This window comes from Aotus nancymaae, unplaced genomic scaffold, assembly GCF_030222135.1.
Source record: "Aotus nancymaae isolate 86718 unplaced genomic scaffold, 86718_ANA_hifiasm-v0.15.2.pri h1tg000065l, whole genome shotgun sequence".
NCBI lineage: Eukaryota > Metazoa > Chordata > Mammalia > Primates > Aotidae > Aotus > Aotus nancymaae.
The window spans coordinates 14544914-14558664 of record NW_026988480.1 but is presented as its reverse complement, the minus strand read 5'-3'; the positions used below and the strand labels follow the sequence as shown (position 1 = coordinate 14558664).

The following is a 13751-nucleotide window of genomic DNA, read 5'->3' as shown; positions in this document are numbered from 1 at the left end:
GCAGAATTGGCCATGTATCTGTTTTCATGGTCCAGTGTTTCACGGTCCTTCGGCAGTGCTCACATGGAAAACCTCACCACCACAGGAACAGAGAAGGGAACTTCAGTAGGCATCATCATACTCCCCATCAATCAAAATCATCTCCTATTTCCATTGTTTGAATGTCCTTTTAATATCCTTGTTTGATTATCAAAATGATTTTCTTTTCTTTCTTTCTTTCTTTCTTTCTTTCTTTCTTTCTTTCTTTCTTTCTTTCTTTCTTCTTTCTTCCTTTTTTTGAAAGAGTCTCACTCTGTCATCCAGGCTGGAGTGCAATGACACAATCTTGGCTCACCACAACCTCCACCTCCTGGGTTCGAGCGATTCTCCTGCCTCAGCCTCCCAAGTAGCTGGAACTACAGGCACCCCCCACCATGCTAATTTTTGTATTTTCAGTAGAGACAAAGTTTCACCATGTTGGCCAGGCTGATCTTGAACTCCTGACCTCAGGTGGTCCACCCGCCTCAGCTTCCCAAAATGCTGGGATTACAGACATGAACCACTGCACCCAGCCCAAAATGATTTCAAACAAATAAAAGTTAGCTGTAGAATGACTCTCATAATGCTGAATTGAATTTCCTGGACTTAGTCTTCTGAGAAAAACAAAAATCAAAAAGAGAGAGAAATGTCTTTATTTTGCTGTCAAGTGCATCTATCTATTCTGTTAAATTAATGGCTAGTACATAAACTCTATTTTATATTTGAAGCCATTTCTACTTGAGATAACCTATTTTATAATGTATAGCATGATTACTATTCGAATACCAGATGACAAAGTTCATGAGAAAAATGCATTAAAAATGCTTAGAAAATTATAGGAGTGTTTCAAAAAGTTTTTGAAATGAAATGCAGTTTTTTCTACATTTCTTGGGCTTATTTACTATAATTTTATTGTTTTACTTTGGATATCTATGCATGTCAATTTACTGACTCCTCCTAGAGAAGATGTTTGTCACAGAGAAATGTATCTGTATTGGTCATAGTGTTACTAGCAATGGCCATAAGAAACACAAGTAGTGCCATTCATTTTTAGAAATATACAGCAAGTCCCTGTGCCATTTCACTTTTCTAAACACATCAGTGAAAACTTAGGGAAAAGACAGTAGCACATGACTATATCATGTCTTGAATAAATATGCTTCCATGAACAATAATTCTACATATTTTAGTTTTATTCTTACATGCTTCAAAACAATCTTGTCACTGACAAATTCTAAAATATCAAAATGATTTCTTTTAGAGTCAGGGTTTTCATTGTAATATTTTATTATAATTTATAATGACTATACTTTGGTTATATCTAAAGTTTTTCAGAACTGAAAAATTTTATATCCAGTTTCTGAAAAACTTTGGATATAACCAGCCCAACAGCTGTGAGTAACTTGCCCTTATGGCAGTTGTGAAGGACAGCACTTGATCTATAGGTGCAAATCAATTTATCCACCAATATTTCTAAGGTTAAAAAAGAAGCTGTGGTTACAGAAACTAAGGAAAACAGAGGACCAAATGTAAATTTGCTCCTTAATACAAAAATATTTTTTCCTAACTATAATATCCTATACATATAAAAATTTGTGTTTCTTGGTTTTATTTAATGTTGAGATTTCAAAAACAAAATGAGATTCTTAGTGACCATTTTTCCTCTGTGTTTAACAGTTATATTCATGCATAGATGAATATAAAATAATGAAAAGTATTACTCCCAAGCCAGAATTGGGCAAATCAGCCACAGATTCTGTTCAAACCCTATGACCTTTAAAATAGACAACATACGGACATGAATGAACACACATGGACCTATTCCAGATCCCCACCTACTGCTGAGAACGATTTTACTGTTTTTCCCTCTTCAGAGTTTTTTGTTTAATACATGTGGTTTCTTTCCATTGTATTCCATCCCATTCAGACCTCTTCTTTTTTTGAAACATGAAAGATGCTATATCAGGTAGGTAGTAATAGTGAGGGCACCGTCCGATACAATCATGTTCAGTTAGTGATCGTTCACTTAATAGCCGGGTGGGGTGGCTCACTCCTGTAATCCCAGTACTTTGGGAGGCTGAGCAGGCGGATCACTTGAAGTCAAGAGTTTGAGACTAGCCTGGTGAAACCCTGTCTCTACTAAAATTACAAAATTAGCTGGGCATGATGGTGTGCGCCTGTAGTCTCAGCCACTTGGGAGGCTGAGACAGGAGAATTACTTGAAACCAGGAGACAGAGGCTGCAGTGAGCCAAGATCGCACCACTACACTCCAGCCTGAGCACAGCCAAGACTCTGTCTCATAAAAAAAAAAAAATCACTTAATAGTAATGCAGAAATACCACCGTGATAGTCACTTAATGGTAAGGCAGATGTGTTTGTAAATTCTCAAAGCTCATGAATCTCCATGATTCTTTTTAAATCAATAAATCTTACCTTAATCAATTTGCATATACATTAACAAAAGCACCAAAGGGAATGTTTTCCAGACCTATATGGTTTGAGAAGCATCTAGGTTTGGAACATAAAGTCCTTCCTTTAGCTATAGTTGATGAGAAAAGCCAAGGTGGATTACCACCTTCTTCCATTAGTGCATTCATTAAATGGGTGAATAACAAATTAATACATCACCCAGGTTTTTCCCAGAGTGTATAACATAGAATATAAGTTCTAAGGGGTGTTAGTGGTGTTAGATGAGAAGCAGGTACTACAATCAAACAATTTTGGGCAATGCAGAGTTAAACAAGCTGAACAGATTTTTTGTTTTTTGTGTTTTGTTTTTTTACCTGTGGACAACTTTCAGAACTGTCTACATGCTGACATGCATTGTGAATCACCAAGAGGTAGATGCTTCGTGCATCGTTCCCCAAACCTATTTCATTCCCAAACCTTTCATTCCAGGCAAACCCCTGTACTAGGGTCCCACAAAACACACATTGGGAATTGCTGTAATTCTCAAGTATTTTACCAAAATATCATTGCTTGCTAACATGTATGGCCACAAGCTTAAAAATAATCATTATTCTTAAAACATCATGAACTTCCATTTTATTTTGGTAAATTCTTGAAAATTACATTTTCTCCTTGTTATTTGATGGCTTTTTTTCTTGAATCCTCCGATGACTATCTTGGTCAATTTGTCCAAGTTCTTAAAACCAAAATCTTAGAAAAGTAAACATGTTCAATATGTTGGGGGTTTTACTTCACTTTCTGTTTCTGTATTTTATTTTAATATTTCCTGTATAAGAATTATATGATCACCTCCTAAAGCTTTTTGTTTTCTTTTCCTCCATTTTTTTTATACTGAGCCATTTTGCTTTATTTTTCCTCCATGTATGGCAATCAAGAAGTATTAAGGCATAATGAATAATAAGATGTTCTCTCATTTTTGAAAAAGGAATGTACAAAATAAGAACTCAGCAGTTCACATGTTATTCTGAAAAAAATCAAACCAAGTATGAGTAAAACTTTCTACCATCCAGGCACAAGAATATATCCCCTTAAAACCTAACTCATTCACAAGTTTCATACCAAGGTTATCCTGATGAAAATCCCCAGCAGCTGTGTCTCTGCCAACAAAGAGGGCAACCCTCTCTTGCAAAATGACAACCAACCCTTCCTCTTCCTCCATTCTGCAGTGCTGTTCTTCAGTATACAGGCAAAACACAGCCATGCCAGTTCTAAGTCTCTGCCATAATCCTTGAAAGCCTTTGTCTGGTCGACTTGTAGTTACTTACCTTTTAACATCAGGTAATTTGTTGTTATTAAAAATCTATTTTAGCTGTAAAGTTCCGTTGTTTCCCCTAGGATTGAACATTGTGATAGCTCTGATCATGTTGAAAAGGCCACTCATCCCATTCCCAGCCCAAAAGTGTTCACGTGCCTCTTGCTGCTGCCTGTGGGCTGCTGGAAGTCAACCTAGAAGCCAATGAACGGCACTGTTGTTTTAGAAACTTGCTGCAAGCCCTGACTCACTAAATATTTCCAGTCGTATGTTCCCACTTGCTGAAACAGACTTAGAAAATTATATTTAGTTAATACATTTATTTAGTAATCCTTCTAGGAGCAGAACTCAAAAAATATAGCACTGCTCCAAATTTTATTCCATTTTAGCATCATGTTAGACTTTTACCATTTAAGGAACCTTAGAAATTATCTGGTTTAGGGCTTCTCCAACTTTAGCATGAATTAGCATCACCTAAGAGTTATTATAACCCAGACTGCTGCTCCAGCCCCCAGAGTTTCTGAGTCAGCAGGTCTGGGGTGGATGCTGAGAATTTGCATTTTTAACAGTTCACAGGTGAGGCTGATGTGATTCATTCCAGGACCACACTCAGTGCCACTGTGGGAGAAAGCCCTTTCTTCCAGGTCTGCTTCGGAGAAACTGAGCATTCGTGGAACTAGCCTTAGACCCAACACCTCACAGAACTCTGGAAGCAGGGAGCAAATCTGGCTTTCTCCCATCCTTGGAGCAGCACAAGGGATGATTGATGGGTGGACCTCAGTGTGTATCAGGGGTTTTTGTTAGGGAAGGCTAACTCTGTAATATATATCCCTAAAACTTCTATGACTTACTTCACTGCTGTCGGGGAGTACATTTGGAGAATCACGGAGGTAGTTTAACCTTCTTGTTTTACAAATAGGAATATGGAGGCTCAGGCAGGGCAGGATGGCCCCACCGGGGAGCTGCTAACGCCAGAAGAGAGCCCAAGTGCTCAGACTTCCAGCAATTTTACATTCTCTCCTGCACTACCAGTTACCTAATTTTGCCCATAAATGCACAGCCAATCATTTCTCAATTGTTACAGGATTAGCAAAGCATTTTTAAAATTATTTTCTCTTTGCTGACTGGGGAGATGGGTTTCTTCCATCAGTGATTCCCTGCTCATTTCTTCCTCAATGTGGAAAATTCCCACACAGCTTTGCTTTTGCTCTTGGTGAGATTAAGCTTTATGTTTTTTAACCTATGTTCAGTTTTATTAATGGGAACTTCCCAAACAATCTATACAACAACTTTTTATATTTTCTTGGCTTACGGCTTCTACAGGTAGTGGTTCTTACTGTTAGCTTAATGTGTTTAGAACAAACTATAACCAATATATTTTGTGAGCAGAGAAGGATTTTATTTACCTCTGAGCATTCTAGTCTTGTTTTCTGCTTTCCGTTTCATGTACTTCTACAGAGTCGTATTTTCTCTAATAATTTGGACCGTTTGTTTTTCCTGATGGCATAGCTCTCTTCTGGGCACTTAATGCTGCAGCATCTCTGGCACGGATGTGGCAGGTGCTCCTGGAATGTTCAGTTGCTTTTTGAATCATCTGCCAAAAGAACCCCCTGGGCTTTTTACAACGAGAAAAGCTTCATGGATGTGAACCCGGGGTTGCTTACAGACACCCACTTTAAGATGGGTGTGACATGACCAGAAATGGTATTTTCTTCTCCCTATAGTTAAAATGGTATATCTGATCCTTATTGTGAATTCAGAAGAGTAGATGTTCTAAGGTTCAGTGGCAGACCAACAACAAATGGCTTCATTTATACTGGTCCCCTAAAAAAATATATCGGATGGCCCAACTGTAGTATTTTTTTATGGGACGGCTAGCATATCTCTGGCTAGTTTCCTTCTACAACAGCTGTTCAGTGGACTAATTTTATGAGGCAAGCAAGCCATTATACATAATAATAAAATTCAGTAACAGCTTAACAAGGTTCTTCATTTGCCCATGGACTGATAAAACAAAGATATTATGCGTAACATTTGTTACAAGCACATTTTAATAACCAATGTGGTTATTGGGATGGAAGGAAGAGGAGGCATGTGTTTTGTTCTTTGTAAGTGATTAATTGAATTAGTTGAACTTAGGAAAATTTTCTTGGGTTTCAGTGGTAAAAATAGAATCTGTAGAAAATACACATATTCTTGAGTAAAATATGTCAGAATGCCCAGTACTTAGTCCCCAAATAAATGAAATATTTCCACCTATGCTGTGCAGATGCTCAGGAACCTGAGATCTCATGATAAACTAGTACAGTCCTTCTAATTGATTTATAACCTTATGCTTTATAAAATCACAGCTCAGTCATAACACGTGGACCCAACCATGGAGGTCCGTCATCATCCATCTATGTAGTTTTTTGTAACAGAGAACGTTCTGTATTTTTAAAGATGATGGCTTTGGTTTTATTATTCAAAGTTCAATTATTAATTTTTGATCAGTCAGCAGTTTAGAGTTCCCTTTATATAAAATAAATGAAATTATGTTATAACTTGATGACTACCAATTGGTGTTGTTTCCTGGGCTGCAAAGCTGTTAAGGACAGCTCTTTAATGTTGCATGAGGATGTGAATATTGAAGTGTTTTCATAGCAACAGCCTGCAGGGGAAACGCTCTGCAGGCACTCTATGCCATATGAACTCAAGCACCACTCATACATGGACTTCCTATTTTCCTTTTCCCACTTCTTTCTCTGCCTTCAAAGCCCATCTCAGAAGAGTCCTAGCTCCATCTTCTGTCTTAGTGTGCTGTGGACATTCAGAGCATAGCAGGCTTTCTGACATCCCATAATTCCTTACTTATTCTTCTATTTCAACTGTGTGTCTTTCCCATCTGCTCAGCTGGTCTGTGATTTATCCAAGATTAAGCTCTTATCAGTTGTTTTGTGAAACCTCCGTGACACCCCTCCTCTTTCCCTTACTGAGCTAGCCAGTTACCCAGTATGTCCACGGCTCACTTATTATACCCTACCCTGGCTTGTACCCATTGGCTCTTGTCTGTCTACATATCTGTCTCTCCGGTATTCTAGAAGCTCGCGGGGAGAGACCACCCTATCATACCTGGCACACAGTTGATGCTGTGTTTGATGATGAATGAGTGGTGAACCAGATCGTGCTTCTGTGTGCAGTTACCCCCAGCTGCCCTCCTCCCTCTGATTGCCCTATTGCTCTCAGCTACCTCATCTTCTCCTCTGCCTCCAGTCTGACCCATCCTTACCCAATCCAATTCAATATCCAAGGTGATTATTCTAAAGTTCAGATGTGATCATGTCCCTCCATCATTGCCTATGAACAAAAAGGACAAGTCCATAAAATAATATACAGCGTCATCCCTCTACAAGCCTGTGCCTTACCACATAATCTGCTGCTTTCCACTTTCTACTTCATGTTCCCAAAAATATCAAAAGTGCCAAACTAGTAGCTCTCCACATACAAAATCCTGTTTCTTAACACCATGCCTTTGATGAAACTATTCCTAGTGGATGAGAAGCCTTTTCCTCTCCTCTTCTCACCGCCCTCACAGTCAACTCTGAGCCATACTTTATGAGTCAATTTCAAAGCTATCCTCCCCAAGAAATCTCCCATATTCCCCACAGCCTGATGAGGGTCCTTTGTCTGGGCTCCCTCTGCCCTTCTCTTAAAGCATTGGCTACATGGGGTGACTATACAGGCAGCGCCTCAAGGCATGAGGCTCTTGTCTTGTCCATCTCTGTCTCCCTGGGGGCTGGCACAGATCCTGCACCTTAGTTAATGGGAAATATCTGATGAACAACTCTGTGCTGAAGCTCCAGAAAGACAGAACTGTGTCTCGGCCTTCTTGGAAACACTCATCCTTTCTGGTCTTTTTTCTGCACTGAATAGCGTCTACTGTCCCTTGTAAGAACTCAGCAAGTGTTGGGAACTAAAGTAAATTTGGCACAGGTGGGTAAAGAGTGTATTGTGCTTTTCTGTAGCTAGAAACTAGAGTAACACCCACTGCTATACTATGGCAAAATTTATTTCTAAAAATTTCCATCACAAGAGTGCTTCCAATCACTTGTTTAAACTGGATGATAGAATATAAAAAAAAAAAACAGAAAGAGTAATTTTGAAATATCAACAAATTCACCTAACTAATGTGCCATGACAATAGGCAATTGGTAAGAGTAGCACTATTGTATGTAAGTAAGAAAATAGCATGAAACTCAATAAAAAGATAGATTTTTCAGGTTATTAAATGGAGGACTAGACAGAAAAGGAAATGAGATGTGTAGGCTTGTAGTAATACAGTATTTGTCCACATATAACTTAGATAAAATCTGATTTCGAGTTGGTGTGCTTCCATAATGCTGACCTCTCTACTTCAAAATAAAATAAATGTATTGTGTTAAGAGTTAGTTTTCCCCCTCAGCTCTGGGCTTGACTATTTTGTCAGTAAATTTAAAAATAAAAAGAAATGCATCCCTTTGGAGAGTTTTCTAATAGTTTGCCACCAGATCATTGTGTGTCAGCCAGACTCATTCATTTTCTTCCCCTCCCTCAAGTGCTCCCTAGCTCCCTAGGTGCAGATCTTATTAATTACTCCACATAACTTGGACCTGGGCCCCATGTGGGATCTAGCTCTCTCTCCAGTGTACGTCTAGAACACCTCTTCAGAGTATCCACAAGTGCTCATGGAGAGTTCCCTCTGTCTGCCTGTAATGATGTCCAGGCTTTGTGAAGCCATCTGAGTAAAGCCTCACTTTTCAGTCTGCATCCCATGACCTCCAGGAGCCATAGACCATCTCAATGCCTAAGTGGCCTAACACTCCCAAAATCCCACCTCGTTATCTGATGTCACTCTCCAGCACCTGGCCTCAAAACAGCAGCGCTTGTACCCAGAGGCACATAGAATCCATCCTTATCTGGGGAAGGCGGCCCTTTCAGCTTAGGCCCATGCTGCTGTCTATGGGGCTTTGGCCTAGTTCATGAGGCAGGGCTGGGGAGATGCAGGCTCCATAGCCAGACTCTTTCTCCACTACCATATCCAATGATAAACCAACAAACAAACAAGACTCATTCACAGCTACCTTATCCTTCAGTTCCCAAATAACCTCAAACCAAGAGATTAAGCCTTCAGCCCAGCCCAGCCCCACCTGATTCCAAGCATAGAATCTCTAGGGACAGCTGGGGATGCAATTTCTTGGTCCAAAATGTCCAGAAAAAAGCTTGGTCTTCACCTTTGACTGCTAAGGTGAGTTTTATGTCCTGGAATATTCCCAACTAGTAAGAAAGTCTTCTCAGTGCCAATTTTGACCTTTCAGGACTCTGCCTGTGCAGCAAAGAGGAAGGCTGCATTTGTTGGTGCTAATTCACATGACAAATTGACACATGGAGGTTACACAGGCGCTCTCAGGACTGACTCACCATATGTGGAAGGCTCTGGCCAGTTGGTCCAATGTGGTGTGAGAGACTGTAAAGCATGTATTTTTAAAAAGAAACATTCAGACAAGTTTACCTCTAAAATTTCCACTCTTTTCTGTAAATATTAAAGAGTCAAACTTCCACCAAGTTCTCAGTCAGGTAGAAATAGTTTCAACTCACTTCTTCACTTGATAAACGTTTATTGAGAGTCTACTTGATGCCTGGCACTGTTGAAAGAGTCAAAGACATAGCAGTGAACCAAAATGCACTTCTAGAGAAAAGGATAAAAGAGGATAAACAATTAAGTGAATAGTATAATATCAGACTCTAACAAGTTGTGAAATAAACAAGACTAGTTGGAGAATTGAAGGGTTTCTTAAAGACTTTTCATTATGGAAAATTGCAAGCCTATGTAAAAGTAGAAAAAATACATTTAATGAGCCATATAGATCCACTATCCAGTTCCTACAATGATCAAACCAAGATCTGTCTTCCATATCCCCACCCACCCTCCCACCATGGATTATTCTGAAGCAAATCCTGGACATCATATCATTTGCTTATAAATCTTTTGGCATGAAGCTCCAAAAGAAAGGGAATGCTATGTAGTTAAAGTAGTCATGAAGGGACTCTAAGGAGGTGATCTGGGAGAATGGGAAAAGGAGTTCCACTGGTGGAAACAGCAAAGCAAAGCAAACAGCTGGGGTAGTTGAGGGTCTGCAAAAAAGGCCAGTGGGACTATCTCAGAGGGAATGAGGAGGAGAGGGGACTCAATCCTAAAACAGCCGTATGACCAGAAGTTCCCAGAAGGAATATAATTGTTATAGCAAAACTTATATGTGGCTTATTATACTGCAGGAGCTCTTCTAGTATTTTGCCTATATTAACTCATCTTCTTCACAACAACCCTACGATGTCATTACCATTATTATGATTCCCATTTTACTACAACTAAAGAAACAGTCACAGACATGTGCAGCTAACTACTGGCAGCCTCAGAATTTGAACCAAAGCAGTCTGGTTCCATATTTTTAAGTACTTAACCGTTTCACTGTGCTGCTTCCACTTTCAAGGCAGAATGGTGCATTAATTGCAAGACACATTTCTGGGCAACTTTGAGCAACTCTGAGCTGCCTCTTTCAGATCTCTCTGAACTGCCACCTCCTCTCCCACTGACCCCTAACCCCAGACTGCCACCCCCTCCAGGTCTGGATACTGCTTCCTGGCCAGCTTATTTTTTTCTACTTTCCTTCTTTTCCCACCCAAATCTTTTCCCCTGTTAATTGTACTCCCTATGAGAGTGGATAAGACGTCATTTTCACTATCTGTCATTCACATTATCCCCTCACACAATGCCCAAAACCTAGAGGGTACTGAATAAATGCTCAGTCCCACAGGACTGCCCCCCACTTCAGCTGCCAGTTGCAAGTAGTGGATCCCCGGGTTACCCACACTTCTGTCCAACTTGGCTACAAATTGGGGATTCCCACCACTCCCTCCTCATGCACAATACTTTGCTATAATGGGTCACAGAACATAGGGAAACATGGCTATCAGTTTATTACAAAAGACACAAAGGAGCAATCAAATGAAGAGACACATAAAGCAAGGTCTGGGTCAGGTGCAGTGGCTCACACCTATAATCCCAGTGCTTTGGAAGGCTGAGGCAGGAGGATCACTGGAGCCCAGGAGTTTGAGACCAGACTGGGCAACAAAGCAAGACCCTATTGCTACAAAATCAGCAAAACCCAGGAGTGGTAGTATGAACCTATAGTCCCACATATTTGAGAGGCTGAGGTAGGAGGATGGCCTCAGCCCCAGAGTTTGAGGCTGCAGTGAGTTATGACTAGACAACAGGACTCCAGCCTGGGCAACAAAGGGAGACCCTGTCTTGGGAATTTAAAAGAAAAAAAAAAAAGGAGCCAGGCAAGGTGTCTCACGCCTGTAATCCAAGCACTTTAGGAGTCTGAGGTGCATGGATTACCTGAGGTCAGGTGTTCAAGACCAGCCTGACCAGCCTGGTGAAACCCCGTCTCTACTAAAAATACAAAAATTAGCTGGACGTGGTGTCAGGTGCCTGTAATTCCAGCTATTCAGGAGGCTGAGGCAGAAGAATCACTAGAACCTGGGAGGAGGAGGTTGCAGTGAGCAGAGATCATGCCACTATACTCCAGTCTGGGAGACAGACAGAGACTCCGTCTCAAAATAGAAAAAAAGGCTTCAAGGTGTCCAGAGTGCAGGAGCTTCTGTCCCCAGGGAGTTTGGGGTGTACCACCCTCCCAGCCCATGGATACATTCACCAACCAGGAACTCTCCAAATCCATTGTATGGGGTTCCATTATGAAGGCATGAATGCTGAAATCGTTGGCCACTGGAGATTAGCTCAATCCCAGCCTCTCTTCCTTCTCATTCAGCTGGGAGTAGGGCTGCAAATTCAATCCCTGTAGTCATGGGGCTGGCTTCTCTGCCAGCCAGCTCGATTTCTCCTAAAGCCACCTCATTAACGTAAACCCGAATGTGGCTGAAAGAGGGCTTATAGAGAATAACAAAACCTGTTTCTCTTACCCCTATCACTCAGAAATTCCAAGAGTTTAGGAGTTCTGTGTCAGGAACTGGGGATGAAGACAAAATATATATTTCTCATTATGTCACAAAATGATATGCTCCACCCAGATCCCCTGGAATCCTTTTTCCATCAGTTGCCCCCACACCTTTGTTGGGCTTTCAATGACCTGCATCTGAAGCCCTTCTTCCAAGGACTCCCTCAGGCTCCAGGATCCATTTGATCCCAAGAGCAAAGGGCCGGCAGTGCCTGGGCATTGCCAACCCTCATCTTCACCCCATGGGCTGTTAACCAAGGACAGTCAGATATGGGGTATGACAGCCCAGCTTCCTTCCCATAGAAGGGACAACGCTGAGACCCTACAAACACTCCAGAGCCTCCCACTGGGTCAGGTTTCCTCCCTTCTCTTTTCTGTTTCTGGGAAATCTGACCAAAAACCTTAGGTTACCTTAAAAATTCCATTAGCCAATATGGCTGTATATTGAAGCACTCATAGAAAGTTACTATACTTCCAATTTTGCCATTAAATAATGATAAAATATAGTTAATTCTGAAACTATACCTAAATCTTGGGATTTTACATTGGTGAGTCAAAGTGTTGTAAGACTATCTGCTTAGTTTAGCTAAAGATGGGGTCCTCGCCACACAGCCACGAAAAATTAGGCACACAATTTGAAGGGTGAGAAAAATGGGATTCATTGGGCAAAAAGGAGGGAAAAAAGGAAACAGGGACCCTCTGCAAAGCCAGAGACCCTGCTGGTGTTCTTCCTTATTGAATCCCAGCTTCCACCCAGGAAGACAAGGGGCCAGGCTCCTCCCAGCTGCAAACAGCATGGATTTCTGTGGCTCCACCCCAGTGCACATTCCTCCCAGTGCTCGGGCTGTTTGGAGTTCCCCTGGGGACCCCTTCCCACCTGGCTGTCTCAAAGGGTCTTTTAGGATGTTGCATTGCCTCAGAGGTATCTTTCAATCTCAAGCACCCCAGACCCAGAGATCTCTCAGCAGTGGTCAAAGGAGACTTCCAACTGGTTGGCAGAGAGTGGAAAAGTCAGCATCTAGCACATGCTACCACTACAGGGAAGGGTGGGCAGAGAGTGAGCAGCAAATCTTGGCTCAATACTGGAACTCGCAAAATTGGTTTTCTAACTGTTAGGAGGATATTGTTATAACACAACAATAATGATGAGACCCTGGGTGAAAAATTTAGCAGGATAAAACACACATCAAACACGTTGTTGGGATTGTTATGGCCACTCTTCCCATATTTGTCCACCAATAATTTTAACAGAAGACTTGAGGGTAAGATGTGGAAGTACTGATTTCGTTAGAAGAATCCCAAGGAATCAAGAGATACTTTTTCATACATATAGGAAAAGTCAAGGTCCTAATGTATGTAAATGAACTCAAAAGCTGCATTTGCCCTGCTGTTTCTAGGCAGCCACAGCCGAGTCATTTCAAACCTTAAATGAGGAGTGAATAGTGACGAATGCATTTATGAATATCCTCGTTTGAAAACAAATGGCACCACAGTTCCAGGGTTCTAAATTGAAAAGTTAGTAGCAAAAAAGAGCTGCTCCAAAATCCATACTCTATAAAATCCACATAGCTCATGAGGAGAATGATAGAACTATAGATCATGGGCAATTATGCTCCAAAGAAAGGTTTTGAGCCAGCTGCATTCCTAAGTCCCTCTTAGAATAAAGACAAAAATATAGCAATATAAAACCATAGCTAAATTGCCTCATCATGCTGCCACATTTTTGTAAATGGGATTTATAACAATAGGATCATACAATCAGCGCATTTGCCTGAAAAATATTATGACTACTAATGTTCAGATTTAAGGAAACTGAATTATTTCCAGGATGCAAACTATGTGTCTTTCAGAGAAAGAGAATACAGGACATGACTTAGAGAAAAGCCTTCCTCCATCATGTGATATCATCTACGGTGACATCCATATAACATCATCTAAGGGTGCTCCTTGGGGAGACTTCATCAAAGCTTTTTTTCTC

General features: G+C 40.8%; 1 protein-coding gene and 1 long non-coding RNA gene across 4 annotated transcripts in view; one reads left to right on the top strand and one right to left on the bottom strand.

The window, feature by feature from the left end:
- Nucleotides 1-13751, top strand: part of POU6F2 (POU class 6 homeobox 2) — a 469381-nt gene that overhangs the window by 390235 nt on the left and 65395 nt on the right. The window lies entirely within an intron of this gene.
- LOC105731786 (uncharacterized) lies at nt 4887-9379 on the bottom strand. The gene is made up of 3 exons (XR_001110829.2): nt 9268-9379; nt 7009-7076; nt 4887-5305 (listed from the first exon to the last, which is right to left on the bottom strand). It is a non-coding gene; the product is annotated as an uncharacterized LOC105731786 (long non-coding RNA).